This window comes from Hipposideros armiger, unplaced genomic scaffold (genome assembly GCF_001890085.2).
Source record: "Hipposideros armiger isolate ML-2016 unplaced genomic scaffold, ASM189008v1 scaffold_338, whole genome shotgun sequence".
Classification (NCBI taxonomy): domain Eukaryota; kingdom Metazoa; phylum Chordata; class Mammalia; order Chiroptera; family Hipposideridae; genus Hipposideros; species Hipposideros armiger.
The window spans coordinates 241,800-260,652 of NW_017731688.1; the positions used below are offsets into that span (position 1 = coordinate 241,800).

Consider the following 18,853-nt stretch of genomic DNA (forward strand, 5'->3'; position numbering starts at 1 on the left):
TGGAGAGATGGAGGACCAAGTCGTGTTCTTTTTTTTAAGATTTTTATTGGGGAATTGGGGGGATGGGAACAGTGCTGGGAAATTGGGGGAAGGGGAACAGACAAGTTGCTGTCTTTTTGTTCTTCAGTGTCACTGGCCCTCATATGTGGGATCTGAACCGGGGCCCTCTGGCATCCCAAGCCAGTTCTTAACCATCGCGCCACTCGGCCGGCCCAAGTTGTGTTCTTAAGGGCTGCAAGTGAAAGAAGAATAAAAATGCAGACAAATATTTTCAGTTATTCTTCTCTCTAGGGCTGACTATATTTCACAGAGTATGCATCGCTGCCCCATCTTAGCGCAGCTCAGGCATATCTGTCTCCAAAATGTGTCATGGAACTTCCTGGATGAGGAGACCTACAGCACTCATCATGCCAGCTGCTTGCTCTGAGTTTCACTGGAGCTTTAATAAGGACAGGTAGGTGTGTATGTGTGTGTGTGTGTGTGTGTGTGTGTGCGTGCGCGCGTGCGTGTGTGTGTGTGTGTATGTGTGTGCGTGTGTATCCACATTTTTAACTACTTGAAGGCCATCAAATATAATGGGAGCCATTAGATTCTCCCACAAAATATCCTCCAGTGATAGATTTGGTACACTGGGTTTAGATTATACTATATCTATACAGCTGATGTTCACTGAGCCCTTTGAGCCAGGTACTATGCTTCCCTCCACAGAGATGATCTCATTTTATCCTCAGACGCTAAGTAAGAAGTACAATTTTATAGACCTCCATTCTACAGATCAGGAAGCTGAGGCTTAGAGAAGTTAAATAACATCTCCCAGCTAGTAAGTACTGGAGCTAGACTTTTGCATCTGAAAACGCCAACTTGATAAAGAGTATGTATTTGACTGATTTGTGTCTAAGCTCTCATATAGCATCAAGAGTGAGGTATAGTCAACAAGTGTTTGACAATTTTGTAATCAAAATGGCCATCTGTTCATTATTAGAAAGAGGTTTGGAGCCTTTTTAATTATGCAGTGATGGTGTCTCTACTGACACCAACATTAAGATATTAATCTTAATGAAACCAGTGGGTTTTCTGACTCTTCTCAAGCAGAGTATGCACTATCTTTTAGAAGTCACTGGAGAATAAAAAAAACAGAGTGTCATCTCTAATGAGGGCCTCTGTATAAAAGGACCAATTGAGATCCATATTTATAGGCCTGGTTCATTGAATCCCTGTTTTTTATAACGTTCCCGATGCCATCATCTAAAGACAATTGAAAACTCCATTCTTCATTGAAGGACTGTCCCTTTTCTTGCTTCATGAAGCCCTGCTGGGCATAGTGCTCCCATTGAAGAGAGAGTCTTAATGCTTAGATCATTCTAGGGTGCAGTGTAAGATTGTAAACTGACCACAATTCAATAAGGGCTCTTAATTGGGGAAAGTCTGCCATATTCTCTGACACTTAAACCTGTGCATAACACTTGTACACTGAAAAAAATCCTGTGGATGTTTCAAATCCGTGATGGTAATAGTGTGTTCAATCTTTTCAAAGGAAAAAAAGAAAAAAGGAGAAAAATTTTAAATGACCAAATGTTTTCCCTTTAACAAGCAACTTACGTAAAAGTGCCCTAGGAGGGCATTACACTAAAATGAAATAAGACGAACCAAGACAAATATTGCGGGGGATCATTAATATGTGGAATCCCAAAAAAGTCAAACTCAGAGAAACAGAGCATAGAGAAGTGGTTGTTGCCAGGGTCTGGGGAATGCGGATAATAGGGAGAGGTTGGTAAAAGGGTACAAACTTTCAGGTGTAAGACGAAAAAGGTCTGAGGGTGTAATAATGCAAATCACGGCGACTATAGTTGACAGAGAGCTGTATTGTACAATTGAAATTTGCTGAGAGAGTAGAGCTTAACTGTTCTCTCACATATGCACAGAAGATAAAAATGTGAGGTAATGTATGTGTTAATGAACTAGGTGGTGGGAATCCTTTCACAATGTATACGTATATCAAAGCACCATGATGTACAGTTCAAATATCTCACAATTTTGTCAGTTATACGTCAATAAAGCTGGAGAAAAATAAAGTGCCATTATGTTAATGGTGTACTTTTTGAATTAAAACTTGATCGTAGTACCTCTATGGCTAGATAAAAATGTTCAAAATAATACATATGAGAAACAATGCCCTTTATGACATTTTAGCCTAAAGAAGATATTAACTTGAATTTCAATTTTTTTGTATGTTTGGTCTCTGCTGAAACTGGTTGCTAAATTTCTCAATATCTTATTAGCTTTAATTTTGCTCATGTTTACCAAGCACTTTCTATATGCCACTGTGCTAAATGCTGTTAATTGATCACTTTATTTTAGTCTCCACACCAGTGCCATGAGCTAAGAAGCACCTTCTCCCATATTTCTTAGATGAAGGAACTGAAGCTTACGTGTCATTGTAGTGAGCATAGGGAGTGAGATTTGAGCCATTGGTCTGAGCCCAGAGCCTGCATTCTCACCCACTATGTAAAGTGACCTTCCCGGCTTAGCCACCTCATTAGATCTTTCAAACCAATAGACCACTGGCATCTAGCTGGGATCTGAGGAGCCCTGTACCATGCAGCCAATAGATGGCCTGTGTATGATAGAGGATTTGGAAGGTAATACTAGGTGATGTGCCCCTCTGTCGTGGTATGGGGTCATCACCTTTCCTAGGATATCTCATCACAAAATCATAATCAAGTCATTAAAATTGTAAATTGAACGCAAAGGTCTACCTCATCCAAGTTCTCTCTCTAGAGTAGAACAGCTGACACACAGAACAGTTAGTTGGGGTGAATTTTTCCTTGGGTCTGAAAAACAGTATGATTTAATGGCAAGAACATTGGATTGGGCAACAGGGGTTAGGATGTTAATCCCCACAAAATAGATTTGTCAGGTCACATTTCCTCTCTGAATCCGATGCTGTTCATCTGCAGTGGCAAGGGAATCATTCATTCATTCATTCACTCATTCAATGCAGATTTATTAAATGCTCATTATGAACCAAGCCCTATGCTAGATGTCGGAATATCAAGACTGGAAGAGATAGTCATTCCCACCTAAAAGCTCATAGTTTAGTCAGGGGGGAAAAAAATAAGAAAGTAATTGTAATTCTATAATTCTGGGTGGTGAGTACAATGATGGAAGTATACAGATCATTCTGTGGCAACACCTACAAAAGGAACCTAGCCTAGGCATGGGTGGGAGTGTTCAGGCAAAGCTTCCTGAAGATGAGTGAGAACCAATATGAGTCCTGGAAGGATGAGAGCAAGTTATCCAGATAAGGAGAGGTGGGAAGGAGTGTGCAAGAAGGAAGGGGAAAGGGTACTTTAGGTGGAGGAAACAATGCACACAGCCTAGGGATAAGATGGAGACAGTGGAGAAGCTGCAGAGCTGTAAGAAGCTCAGAATGGCTGGCGCTGTGGAGGTGTGCAGGGTGTGAGTATGTGCACCTTTGCCTGCATGTGGGCTGGCCGGTGGGAGCTGGGTGGAGTGATCAGGGGAGAGATGGAACTGCAGTGCTAATCAGGGACCAGTGGGTGGGGAACTCTGCATACGTGACTATCTTGACCCAACAGCAACAGGGAGTTGGGAAAGAATGTTAAGGAAGAGGGTGGCATAATTAGATTACTATTTTTCCAGGGTATTCTGGAGACAGTGGAGAATAATTTGTGGCAAGCATCCCTGGAGGCAAGCAGGTTAGAGAGGGGGCTGTACTCATCTAAGCCGGTGGTTCTCGAACTTGAGTGGGCAATAAAATTATTTGAAGGGCTTGTTAAAATAAAATGGCAGAACCCCAGGCTCAGAGTTTCTGAATGGGTAGGTCTTGAGTGTGACCTGAAAGTGTGCATTTGTGACAAGTTCCCAAGTAATGCTGATGCTGTTCATCCAGGGACCACATTTGGAGAACCACTGTTTGAGACCATGTTGATTGCTGATCATAAAATTTTGGGATTCTTTCTCATTAAAAGCAGCTTTTCATATATATACATACATATATATATATATACACATATATATATGTGTGTGTGTATATATATGTATATATATACACACACACACATATATATATGTATATATATATATATATTCTCATTCTATCTAAATGCATAAAATGAATATGGGCCTTATTCATTATTACTTATAAATTAAATTCATTATCCTCATCCTACATTTTGTTTCTTCTATTTTCCCAAGTTGAATTTTATTTGATACACCAGAGGAAAATCTCATGGTACATCCAGTAATTTGCAACAGGATTAAAAAGCTGAAATGCCACTGCAGTTGACTAAATTCTTTGTCTGACTGAAATACAATAGACCAATTGAAGCCTGTAATATTTGGGCTCATATTTTAGAAATGAAACCTTGTTAGAGGGAAAAAAATCTTATCTGCTTTACGTGGATAAAAAAAACCCACTCCTCCTATTTTGAGGCTGGGAGGAAAAAAAGAGGTTATAACTGCAAACTGCATATAAACCCAGTAATCACAAATTCCTTTTCTTATCAAGTATCTAGGAAAGAACATTATATCTAAGAGAAACAATGCCTCTTCAGAAACAAACAAAAAAAAGGAACTTTGTTACTTTAGAACAAGGCCTGCATGTCCCTAAGTCTCAGTCTAATTGAAACAAAAAAGTTCTGTGTTAATTTTTTTCATCTAAAGGACAGTGAATGTGTAAAACCATCAGGCTGCTCCTACTTCATGGTGGACTATTCATAATGCAGAATATTTTAGCAACACACTGAGTCTGTTAGTGTTGAAACATAGACCCATCTCATAAGAAAGATGTGGTCAAAATGAACAGTCAATGTGTGCCCATTTCCCGACACCATCTTTTAGGAGTTTACTCAGTGATGCTACGTGGATTCTTTTTCCCTCATCATTGTCATACCTGAGGTGCAACTTCACCAATTCTTTTATCTGTTGGTACTAGCTGTTTTTTGGTTTTTTTTTTCAGAAAGCCTCACCTCATTATGCTTGTTCAGAATGTCCCAGTTACAGGGCCGGCTGAGTGGCGTGTTGGTTAGGAGTTGGCTTGGGACGCTAGGTCTGAGCAGCAGGGCCCTAGGTCGGATCCCACATGAGGGCCAGTGATGCTGCGTCCTCTACAGCTAAGATAGTGAACAACAGCTCAACCTGGAGCTGGGCTGCTGTGAGTCACTGGTTACAGCTTAGGCTGCAGTGGGACTGGCCAGCAGCTGGCGTGAGCCGCCATGAGCAGCTGTCCAATGGCAGCGAGCGACTTCCTCACCCAGGAAGAGCACAATGGTAATACCAACATGGGCCAATAAAGCGACATCCTCCACAACTAGACTGAAGAACAAAAGGACAGAAACATGTCTGTTCCCCTTCACCATTCCCCAATGCTGTTCCCCTCCCCCAATTCCCCAATAAAATCTTTTAAAAAAAAGAATGTCCCAGTTACAGTTTATTAACATCACAGTTCCCTTGAAAATGCAAAAATGCCTGCATATTACTGAAAAACATTAATCATCTGAATCTTAATAGAAGGCTAAGTGCAACCAAAATAACCAATGAAAGGGACTAGTGACACTGATTCTATCAATTCAGGCATTCTCTCTTTGCTAAGTAACTGTTTGTGAACTCTCAGTTGGTTTCACCAGAAAGGATTACAGCATCCCAAGCAGTGGGCCATAATTATAATTACAGGTGTGGCATGCAGACGGCAGAACCAGATGAGCTCATAAGAAACAAAGATTTGTGCTGCCGGACGGTCTATCTTCTCTAAAGAACAAAGAGCAGCAGCTTAAATGAGTTACCCTATAAACAAATTGAGCAATCTCCAACTTACAACAGAGTGCGTGTTCCTCAGCCAATATATACACCTCTCTTTTTTTTTTCCTGGTAGAGGTGAGTTTTGCTTCTCTGTACTCTCCTGACCTCCCGTTGGTGGGCAGGGGCTGACTGAGTAACAGTAATGAAGTTTTGTTCTCCTCATCTTTCACCACCTGCCCCCACCCCGGTCTATTTTGCAACTACCACAAGAGGACAACACAGCCCGTGACCTTGAAGGAGAATGTTAAGGCTTCATTTCTATCTCAGCTAGAAGGAGGACAGTCAACCAAACTTTTCTTTAGGGATCAGATACCGAAGTGATAGGTGCTGATTTTATTTGTCTTTAGAAAGGCCTCCTTTGGTCCAACAGTGAATTAGGGTGGATTTTAGTCTAAGTGGAGCAACATGCTTTACTTCCAGACTTCCAGATTTATATGAAAGCAATTTACAGGGCTACCAGCCAAGTCTCCACTGGCAAAGTGAATCAGAAGAGTACTGCAATTATGCAAACGATCAAGAAAAGGAAAAAAAAAAGAGCTACAACAAGATCTAGTTTGCCTAATTTAGGTGAGGCAATTGTACCCTCTTTCCCTGTTTTCAGTTCGGCTGTGCTCACAAAGACTGTTCTAGGCTGTGTGGGCTGGATGGTGAAGGACAATGTTGGGGCCCCACAGAGGTTGAGATTTCAGCATTAGGAGCTGAAGTACATTAGGAGCTTTTTCAGGCAAGTTTGGGGGAAGAAAAATACTATAAAGAAAACTTTTAAAGAATGACGTTTAAAGTAAGATTATTTCACTTTCGTCAATTTTTATTATTATTGTACGTGAATCAAAGTCTTAAAAGAAAACAACTGCCTTCATATCAGAAATTTGGCTTTGGATACAGAGCTTCCTAAACCTGGAGGGTGACAGCCGATAAAAGGCATGGGGGGGAATGTCACTCATTAAAGTCATGAAGAACTTAGAAAAAGATGATGGGTAGCTCTTCCTTAGGAATCTGTAGGGTGGGGAGGACGCTGAAAATATGCATAGAAATAGACACATGATAATCTATTTCTGTGCCTTTAGTGGCTAAAATCTTATGCCCTGTTCTACTTTGCAGACATTGTTTTGGCAACTTGGGACTCTGAGGGCAGAGGAGAAAGCTCAGTGCGTACCAAATGTGGCTGATGAAAAGGGGATGGTTAGAAAGTGTGGCCTTGACCTAACGAAAAGAATAGCAGCATTATCCCCTCGAGCCAGCCGGACAAAGACGAATAGGAGGGCCAAGCCCCTGGAAAGCTATTAAAGATTAGTCACTGACAGGCAAGCTCCTTTCATTAGTGACCTTTGTCGTTTCCCAGGACTAACCTCCAGGTTTTCTAGTTACAGCGTGCTCAGGATGCGCAGAAGAAAGGCTGAGGCCTTAGGGCTCTGCCTGAAACCCTGCACAAAGCCAGGTCTGCCTGTAGGCTGTGATCCCAGGCAACAGTGCGACACGTGCGTCATGTCTCCTGGGAATGTCAAGGCACCGGGTTACGTTTCCCAGCCTCTGTGTGGGAGGAGAGAGCAGAGACAAGCCTCGGCACTTCAAAACCTTGATCTCTCCTAGTTGTTTTCTTGACTCCAAATTGTGGTGACAAGTAGGCGCCCTGTGGGATCGCATGCAGGGGTGCCCTCCTGGGGCGCAGAAAAGAGTGGGCAGTTGTAGGGTGCAGCAGGAGGAAGCCAAGAGCTTGTGTGAGGCAGCGGCGCGAGTCCTGCTGCAGACCACCAATAAGCCTTTTCTGTGTGTCTCACATGTAATGACACGGTGCGTCTGTGGAGACGGTGCTTGGATAAAGCCTAAGAAATTAGGTAAAGCGTTCAGGCGTGGCAGCAAATAGTTCAACAAAATATTCTCCAAATTGACGCCTGGGTAGGATTTTTGCCTAGCAGGCATTAATTGGAAATGAATTGACGGTAATTAACAGGAAGTGTTTCTGAAAGAGTTACGATAAGATTGCCATGTGGAAAGTATAAAATAGAAGGAAAATGCACAGAAAGTAAGGGTTGCCTTTGATTTAACCACTAGCACTAAAGGCCATAGTGAAGGTGATTGCCATGCTGTGTTTATCTCAAGTGCTTTGTTGACAGTGACCCAATGAAAGGCTTACACAGAGGAGAATCATTAATTTTTCTAGATACGTGCTCTCTCACAAGTATGGATCTGTGAGAACAGCCCTTGGAGAGTTTAAGGCCCAGTGTTTTCTTTGGTCTCTAGGTAAGCATAACCCAAGGTTTAGCATCAGGTTGAAGGAGGTAGGAGTTAACTGACATGGCTATTCAAGTCCCTTCCACCACGGAGATTCCTTGAGGCCAAGAATTAATGTGTGCCTTTCATAAGGACTTATTTCTTGTCATTTTTAATCTACTTTGCCTTTTGCCTCTTTGTATTTCCTTTTCACTAGCCTCCGTGCTCTGGCGCTTCACATCCAATGCGAGAATAAAATAAGTTTGCTGTGGACATAATAAAACACAGCAGTACTTGTAAACAACAGATGAGTCCTCTCTTATCTATAATGGCGACCCAGCACTTGCTATGTGCTCATTAAACAAAGCACCGTAAACATAAAAGGAAGGTGCCTTTATTGCCGCCGTTAGTTACTGCTAAAGGTTAATGTGCCAAGTGCTTAATTCTCTCATTTCTCACAACTCTGAGGTTCGGTGTTATTATTTGTATTCCACTGTAGAGATGAAGAAGTGGAGGCAAGAAGAGTTTAGACCATAGAGTTTATAAGGAGGGTAAGGGAGGAGTTAAGACTTGAATCTAGCCAGATCTAGGTATTTGAGTGTCATGACATAAGAAAATGCTTACCTTTCCAAAGGGTTTTACAGGATGATAATGTTGTTAGTTTTCTTCTCACACTCATGCCTTTCTCCCTTCGATCCCTTTCCTCTATTATAAAACTTGGATTTGTCAGAAAATAATATTTTAAACCAAGGTTAGTTTTACTCTTCTAATGATAGCTAATATTGCCATCAGACCTTGTGTGAATAACTTTGTAGCATCTTTTGGTGTGACATATAGCATGCTATAATTATACTATTTATACACTCATGTTGTCCACTATACTAGGTCTGCTACCTAAGGGAGCAATATGCATGTGACATTAAACTTCCAGAGGAAAAACTATACCACACTTGGAAAATGAGTCACAATTTAATGGGAAGGGCGGGAGTGAAGGTATTTGTTCATGTTGCATTTATTTTTCAACTAATTCCTCTCTTCTGACATTTTCAAGGAAGCCAGGCCCATCCAGGAGAAGAAAGAGGTAAAGGCTGTTAGAAATGGGCCATAGGCTTTCTGTCTCTAAGATGTATCATGACACCTTTTCAACTGGTTATCTAATGATCTCTAAGCTATTTAGCTGAGGGAGAAGATACAAATACCTCTGTTTAGGGGGTGAGATAATTAAGGTCTAATAGAGTTAAATAACTTGTCCTAAGTTCTATGAGGAGGCAAAGAACAGGTCATTATCCATACTCTAACGCTTTTGTTCTATCAGTAGTTTCTTGGCAGCAGCATAAAAATATCTTCTTACTTGAAACCACTAGGTTTTCTTACCCCTCTAGATACAGTGAAGTTTTTGTGCTCAAAATCAAAGTCTCTTAGTTTAAATGGACAATTACAAGATTGTTGTAGTCATCCTATTTCTTCAAGGCATCAACAGGCTTTCTTGGATTAAAAACTGCTTTGTAAAAATAATAAAATAATTGGAGTGTTGAGGGGAGCCACTGAAGTCCTTGGTTTTTATTCTTGCAGCTCTTATCACTTTTAAATGTGGAAGAATATAGTAGAATTTCTTAAATAATAAAGGAGTTCTTTCTGGAAAACACTTTGGTGTTGTCAGTGTCTGGTCTTTACTAATAGGCATAGGTGATTGATGGCAAGACACCTTTAGGCACGTTCCTAACAAGGCCTTCAGGCTTTCACTGTTACCTAATCCCATGGAATCTGTTGTGTTTTATTGGCTCTCCTTGGTTAGTCATTGTATGGTTTGGCACCACAGTGAAATGTCACATTTTTAGAAACAGCAGTGTGAACAAAGACCAGAATTTTCTTTCTGTTATGTGTTATTTGATTTGCTCCAAGTGCTTTAAAAATAATAATAATAATAATTTTAAATACCCCACAAATTGGGTCAATTACATATTCTCTCCTATACTGGTTCATTCTTTTTATCAGGGACATGGTAATCATGCCTTAGATTTTGAGGACAATGGGTGGGAGGGAAGGTGTCACTGGAATCATGGGGGAGTAAGGATGAGCTAGCAGCTCCGAGAAGAGAAGGGCGGGGGTGTTCACTACAGTGGGAGTAGATAACTGATTAGAATGATTTGCAAGTCTATGACAGGCGGGAGCTAGCTGTGTGTGTGTGTGTGTGTGTGTGTGCGCGCGCGCGCATGCACGTGCACACCACTCGGTCTATTAATTTTTTAGTGCATAAGCTGTAGGCTCTGGTACATTGGTACAGACGATGCACTTAGCACAATACAGGCCCTTAATATAAAGGTTAGGAATCCCAACTTAGACTTTTTTTAATGTAATGTTTTATTTTTTTCCCCAAGTAGTCAGTCAGGATTTATTGTTTCCTCTGCCTCAAAAAGAAAAGACATTCAAGAAAATGTTCCAGTCTACTCTTATCTTCCCAAAGAAAACTTTTAATAATGGTCCTTTGTTTTCTAGTTCTCTCTGGCTTTAGGCAAGAACATTTCTATTTAATTTTGTAATTTAAAAATGTTTTAATTTAGCACCTACTATCTACCAAACAATGTATCACTAGACTCTAGAAACTGAGAAAAATGTTCTCTGATTTCCAAAAACTTACCATCTCAGTACTGGAAAAGATAGTTTGTTTTTAATATTCTACATCATATTTAAAATTTAAGCTTAAGTGTTATAAATTTTTTTAAGTATTAAAAATTTTTTGTTACTTTGGAGCTATTTTATAACTTTCTAGAAAAGGGATAAATGAGGTCTGAGGAATCCAGTGCTCCTGTTTCTTATTTTGTCAATAAACAGCTATAGTCTTTATATGGAATTATCTCTTCTTAGGTATTATTTATTGATTAGCTTTTCCTGGGTTATGAACGCAAGTACATGTGACTTGATACGTGAAACTCAGTGTTTTGGTTCCTGTGGTTTTTAACAAAGTAGCTCCAATACTAAAGAAGCTGCCGCATCCTCCCAGACCTTGGATACCACAAACATTACATTCCCAGGAATGAGCTTTTGAAACCTTTTAATAAGTGTCCAGTATTTCATGGAGCTATTCTGGACCTCTGCTACCATTCTCAGCTGTGAAACTCGTGGCTCAGAACTTCCAGAGAGATGTAGTTTCCCTCTCAACTCAGCCATATTGTGTGTCTAGTAAGCAGCTGGAATGTTTCTCACTTGGTTCACATGGAGGCTTTTCTCAGTGGCCTTGAGGATTTAGGTAAAAAGAGCTTGCTGATTTATACATAAATCATGATTTCCTAGAAATCCTCGCTGATTTCAGGCTATATTAGGGTGCCTGAACAGTAGTTGAGTGGGCTTTTGGGGCGAAGCATTAGGAAGGAGACTAGGATGCCTGGTGAAATTCCTAGTATAACTGGATAGAAGTTTAGACAGGCGAGGAAACTACAAAGAGAACCGTTGTTGAAGTGTTGATGCTCAGAGGTATGCTTTAGTGTGGGTCTTTACTGGGTCTAAATTCATCTTCACCACTCTGGCTGGGATCCCTAATCTTTAGAACCATCTTTCAAAAACAAAGACAAGATCTAAGCACTGCCTCTCAGTTCCAGAAACCACCAGGAAAACATTTCCAGCTTTCTCTAATATATTCTCTTTAGTTTGCTAATTGTATTTTGATTTCTCACTGAATTTGTCATGGATTGATTTCTGTATCCACATCTGAGTAGTACTAGGTTTTTTAAAGCTTATGGAAATTCTACCTTTTCCCCCAAAAGATTATAAGGTGGCTTATAAAAATATATCCAATAAAGTTTTTTCTGCTTCAATTGTGTGTCCCAAATCCGAAACATCCTTAGGGTTTATTTAAAAATAATTATGCAAAACATGTGAAATAGATAAGCAGCAACAATAAGTTTTACTTTCTGTGTTGCCTTTGCCCTGGTAGTACCATCACTGTGATGATCAGGAGTCTGCCACCTGAAACTGGGCAGAGCTCCTGGGCCAGCCAAAGTCAGTACAACACACCCAGGTGTGTTTTCAGAACACCCTTGATTTCACCACCCTGGGTGTTCACAGAGAAGGGATGACACCAAAAGGTATGCGGCCAAACAGTAATTGTTAGATGTCATCTTCTGCTGGGAAATGAGATAATTAAGTAATTGCTTTCATGCCACCACTTACAGATACCATGGCCTCTCTCTGGAAAAGAATAATCCTGTAAGTGGACCAAGCCCATACTTTATAGCATATGACTTTGTAGCGTTCTGCAGTGTTTAGCGTTTCAGACTGCAGTTTGGATATGTTTCAAAGGAGCACAGCCAACTTGGCATCACTCAGTGTCTGACCAGCCAGCCTGGACCCCTTCAGAAGGTGATTTTCCAGTCTGAATTTTTCAGGGCCTTGTTTTCCCCCTTCTATTTCCTTCTTCATTATGTTGCTTGCATTCATGGCTTACGAGTGGTGCCAGCAGAAATGTTGGCTGAAAAAGTCAGGAAAAGCATAATCAGTCTGAACTGAAGGCCACTAGGCATATAGATGAAAGATTTGGTGGAGAAGGAATTATGGTTTTAAATGTGTTTTTAAAGTGCGTTCAGATTTTATTAATCCATAATATCTTTGATATTATTTATCAAAGAAAGTGGATCTTCCTATGTTCCTTTCAATCTCTGAATGTGCTCAAGTGAATCCTCTTTTTATTTTTATTTATTTATTTTTACAACCAGTAGGCAAATATCTACTTTCCCCCCAGTTTTCCTATGGTACCATCTCTGAAGGACACTTCTCCAAAGAAGGTTCTCCACTTGCTTCCTTCCCATTGACGCCTCCGTGCTCTGCATCTGACCTCTCGTTTCATCACTCAAATGCCTCAGCTCTCAGTCACCAATTCCTTACTAATGGATAAACCCATGGATGCTGTCAGTTCTTATCTTGCTCAGCCTCTGCTACATTTGTGGCTGCTACATTTATTTCTTGAAACTCTCTCTACCCATAAGATCCATGAAACTATATCTCTCTGGCTATTTTGTATCTTTCTGACCATCCACTTCCTGGCACCTCTTCTTCCACGGACACAATAAGTGTTGCCATAGTCCCGGTTTACATCCTCCACAGGCTGCTTTTCTCACTCTATGTGCTCCTCCACCTGAGTAAAGTTCCCCATTTTGATTGAACAAATACCTGTTTGCTAATGACTCCCACATATACATCCAGTTCCAACTCTCCTTCAAGTTTTAGATTTCCACATCCAGTGTCTTGTTTCATTGTCACCTACATAGTTCATTGGCCTCTCAAGTAGAGCTGACTGTGTTGAATTTTTGTCTTTTCTCTGCCATTGGCTCCTCTTAGAGTATTGTCTTTCCTTTAGTATCTTCACCAAACTTTCAATTACCAAAATTTGAAATCCAGAAGTTCATTTTATATCCTTTATCTTATCACTTGTCTAGAATGGCTAGATTTGCCTCCAAATACGTCTTTCATGAATCCTTTTTCTCCATTCCTACTATCACGACCTCAGTTGTAGTCTTTATCACCTCTTTCTTGGATGAATGCCATGGTTTTCTGATTGCTCTATCTCCCTCTAATGCAGCGGTTCTCAACCTTTCACAGGGGTCGCCTAAGACCATCGGAAAACACATATTTTCGATGATCTTAGGAACCAAGACACCGCTCCTCTATCCATCTCCAGGCCTACATGCAGATATGCCCACATACGAGTACCCGGCGACCCTTGTGAAAGGGTTGTTTGACCCCCAAAGGGGTCACGACCCACAGGTTGAGAACCGCTGCTCTAATTGTTTCTCTCTCCCTCTCAAATTTATCCTCTACAATACTACCTGAAGTATCTAACTCATAAATGCAAATTTGACCCATATTCCTCCCTCGCTTAAATCACTTCAACTCTACATTATCTATACTTTCCTATAGGTCCTATAGAATAGCATTTATGATTCTTACTATGAAAATAAGATCCTCCATAAACTGCATCCCACACTTCTTTCTCTCCCCTCTCTGCCATACTCTAAGCTTCTATATTGACCTGTTTATTGTTCCTTGCACATGTTGTGTCTCATCTCTCAGACTTTTTTCATGTGGTCTCTTACCCTTAGAATGGCCCTTCCTTCCTTTGTTACCAGTGGCTAACTCCTACTCATCTTTTAAGGCTTATATATGGTGCTACACCTGCCAGGAATCCTTTTCCCATACCTCCAAAGCAAGATTATGCACCCTTCTTTAGTGATCGTGTAACTCTATGGCCACAAACATTACTGTTCTTCTCTCCACCACTATAGGCTCTAAAGTCAGGCTGTCAGTGTATTCCATGTGGCTTCCATAGTACCTTGCACATAATAGCCACTTAGCAAATGTTTGTTGATTGCACGAAGGTCAAGTGTTAATTGGATATTGAAGTGTGCCTTACCTAAGACGCTTAGGTACCAGCATCGTTTGATTTATCATTGCTAGATCTTTTAGTTCTTTATGATTTCTCCCCATGTGCTATCTACTTAAGATACCTTAACAATTACAGCTCTTTTAAAGAAATTTTATAACAGTTCTGGTAACTTTTAACTCTTCCTTTTCATATAATTAGTCCCTTCAAAGGATTTAAGATATAAAGTTATATGTTCTCTGCTAAAACCCTGATACCCCTGGAAAAACAAAAAATAGAAAGGAAAGCAAGCTCCACACACACCTCTGGTTCATCGATATGCCAAGTTCCTTCTGAGATGATAATTGCCAAGCACCAAAGTACTGTAACTCGTCATACCCAGTGAATGAGAGGAAGAGGTGGTGTGGAAAGAGCATCCTGTTTTGCAGAACCTCAGTGACTAAAGTGTTGTCATCTCATGTTACTTTTTTTCTCATTAGTGCATCTGTTTAATCTTATGCTGCCCCCAACACTACATGGTTGAATTAGGTCACTAAAATCCAGTTTATGCAAAGAAGCTGGAGCATAAGAAAAGCAGGGCCATTTAAGTGACTTCCTTGTTTCACAGCCCGAAGAGGTAGCAGTAACACAGAAAACAGTCCTGGGTCTCACAAGCACTGTCCTCTGATTCCTGGAGACCTTTGAATAGTATGATACAGATTCTGATGACTTTTCATTAGCCCTCCTATCTGAATCATTGTATTACCAGAGGCAGTTTATTTCTATTTTAGAAAGATACTTAGTTTGAGAACATCAACCAGTATAATGAAGAAAGTTCTCATGAATAGTATTGGGACTCTACAAAAAGAGAGCTCTACTAGCAACTTGAATGCCTACTACACATCAATAAGGTAGCAAATGCTTCATTTGTGTTCTCTTACTGAACCTGTAAAATATTATTCTGAAATAAGATCTAGTATTCCATTTTTAGTACATGGGAACCAAGGCTCAGAGGGCATAATAAGTAATTTGCTTGAGGTTATACAATTCGTAAGTACCTGACCTTAGATGAAATGTAGGTGTGTTTTTGTCTTAGTTTAAGTATCCTAAAAGGTCTTTTTCTTTTTGCTAAAACATAGCCAGTTCAATTGGACTCTTACAGCCATTATGGATGTTTTTAGCTTTAATAAAGTATACATTGAAAGTGTTGGATGTGTCATTTCCAATTCTTGAGGGGAGAGTACGTTTATTACTATCAGAGTCTCAAATGCAAGACCTTGACAAGTGTCAGCAATAATTAAATGTTAATATTGGTTATTTGTTTTAAGATATAAGCAGTAACCATTTTTATTCATGAAAAGCAAGGATGAGAACTATTTCTTGCTTTCATGGGCCACATAACCTGTTCGGGTTAGTCAGTCCCTATGTTGGTTATGACAGTTTAACAAGTTGATAGCGCTTATCTTTTTGGCTTTTCAGTTACACTTGATTTTGATCTAAGAAATGAAAGGATTGGAGGAGGACTAACTTCACATCGCTTGCTTATTCATGAAACATGATTTTATCAAACACAGGCGGAAAATCACTTAAGATAACATTGACCTTTCAGGCAATTTGAAAATTCTGTATGATTTCGAAGTCTGCAGGATCCTTACCACTTTGGAAACTCACTCAGAGGAAGCAAGTCTTGAATCAGGAGACAAATATTGCTAGGAAACAAATATTGCTACTTAGGAACTCCAACTTGAAAGTTCCAAATCCTTGGCTCTTCCTAATAAAAGGAGACACAGGCTTTGAATATGAAATTATTATTTTTTTCTTTTCTAATAAGGGCAGAGATGATTTTTACCTTGTTTGAGAAAATGTTTTGGAGTTTACTCATTTTTTTTTTTAATTGGGGAATTGGGGGAAGGGGAACAGACAAGTTGCTATCCTCTTGTTCTTCAGTCTAGTTGTGGAGGACGTTGTTTCACTTGCCCAAGTTGGCACCATCATTGCGCTCTTCCCGGGCGAGGCAGATCAGTCGCCGGCTTCTGGACGGCCGCTCACGGTGGCTGCTGGCCACTCACGCTGGCTGCTGGCTACACACGGTAGCCCATGGCAACCCACCTGCCTTCGCCGGCGACTCACAGCATCCCAGCTCCAGGTTGAGCTGTTGTTCAGCATCTTAGCTGTGGAGGGCAGTGTCACTGGCCCTTATATGTGGGATCCGAACCAGTGCCCTCTGGCGTCCCAAGCCAGCTCTTAACCAATGCGCCACTTGGCCGGCCCTGGAGTTTACTCATTTTAATTTCATGAAAACATCTGGCTAAATCCCTTCTTCACCATGTTATCAAGTCCGTCTTGAGTATATAAGATTATCTTCTAAAATATTAGATTAAAATATGATTAATTGAACTTTCCTGCATTTACAATCTTTAAAAATTTCAGTTAGAGAAGATGAGAAGTGAGTTTATGCCTTTTCCCTTTTAAAAATAAAACAGATGTTCTTTATTATGGGGACATACCATAAAGTTATAATTTTCCAGAATTATGTCAAGATTACATTTCAGATTGCAAAGAAAATACCATATCAGCATAATACTTAGTTCCAATCAAGTAGGCAGATCAAAATTTATGGGATATAATTAATAACAAGTTGTAGAGTTCAAAAACAACTTTTGAATTCACTTAACCTAGTTGTGCTATATAAAAAGACAAAGGAAGCAGTGAGAACTTAGCTGGGTTTCAAACCCATAAAGCTGGCTCTCATCAGCATGAGTCATTCAGAGATAAAGGCATTCAGTGATTTACTTGAATCATTTGTTGCCAGCCTGGAAAAGATTTGGGAAATTAGCAGTGTCCTCACTTTTTTGATGGCATGGCAAAAGAAAGGCTAATTCATGAAAAGGAGAAACCCCTTTCATTTGACATTGGATTTCCTCCTAGCTCAAACACAAATGGCATTACTAATAACAAAGCAACGTGCTGGGAGACTAGATGGAGATTGTGTGCCTTTAAGAATAGGCTGCCATCTTTTGAGCATAGCGACTGAAGGGCGACCTGAGTAATTTTGAGTCTACAAATGGTCTCATTTGACAGACTATCCCTTCTTGTTTAAAAAAAATGATCTCTTTTTAAATAAGAAATCATTAATTTCCCAAGCAGCTGAGCTTTGTAATGAACTTGACAGTTTCCATTTTTACCCAGTGAATGATTTCTTGGCCTGGTTAGAATGCATGATTCAGGTACGTGCAGATTCCTTGTGGAGTTTTAGGATGATGAAGTATGTTTACAATACAAATGCACGTTATCCACCATCTTTTCTTTTTGAAGATGTTGAAAGTGTGGCTGTAATCTAGCAAAAATGAGCAATTGGGCCATGGCAGGTTAACCCCAAAATCATCGTCACGACACTCGGTATTTGTGTCTCCTCTCCAATGCCATCACTGTGTCTTCTGAATTTAGGACATGGCTCAGGGCTCATGAGAATGGCAATCCAGGGTTCAGTCAAGCCCATACAGGGTCTCCTCGCCATTGGAGGAATGACATAGAATGTATCCTGGAACATCCTCAGAGATGGAATGAAAGAAACAGGAAATGGTTCCTTAATGCTAAGAAACTGTTAATCCCAGACTTTAGGAAAGACCAGAAGGTGATCCGTTGTTTTTTATGGCCTGAATGTATTTGTCAGGTTACATCTGTAACAGCTGCAGCCATGCTTTTGGGCTTCTTTGTCTGGTTTCTTATTCTGAAAGCGCTAGCCTAGCTCTCTGATTGCTGCGCTTGCCCTCCGTGGCTCCTTCATGGCTGAAACTTGAATGTGTTTCACTGTGTCCTTATAAAAGCAGCTCTTCACTCCGTCTCCTAGCTGCCAACCTTCACAACCTGGGCAGCAGTTATTTCTCCTCCAGTCCATGCCGGAGGAGTTGATTTGCAGGGAGGATGCTTCTAATTCTGGTCTTGGTTTCCCTGCCACTTAAAGTGTCCCTCTCTTTAATTGGCAGAGTCTCATGATACTTGGATTGGAGGTAAACTCATTTTACAACCTTGTTTCTGCTGGTGTGCTCATATCATTTCTAGTTTAATAATAAACCTTTTTTTGGTTGTTGCTCTTAGCATCATTTGTAAATTACTTCCTAGAGCTGCCCTTACTAAATGTCTGTGACCTTATTGTCAAGAAAGGCTTGACAAGCAGAAGCTGCTGCCTGGGGGCTGGAATGTACCACTTCCTGTTCTTTCTCTCCAAGCTGAAGCATTCTATCCAAACGAAAACTGAACTCAGTGCACATGTGACCCAGAGTTAGTTTGAAACGAAACTCTCCAAAGATGAAAAACTTTACACATTAACTCTAGTTCCACTCCATCAACTTACAGTGCCTAAGACCACAAAGAGGGCCTTTTAAAAAGAACCAAAATAAACAAAGGGATGATTCAAGCTGTGGACTAAAGCAAACAAGCACCAGCAGCCACAGATAGCATCAGATTAAT

The 18,853-nt window shown here is 40.4% G+C and overlaps 1 long non-coding RNA gene across 1 annotated transcript in view; it reads left to right on the top strand.

Moving 5' to 3' along the window:
- The window catches only part of LOC109392603 (uncharacterized), a 139,372-nt gene that overhangs the window by 86,745 nt on the left and 33,774 nt on the right, over positions 1–18,853 (top strand). The gene's annotated exons all lie outside the window — the stretch shown is intronic.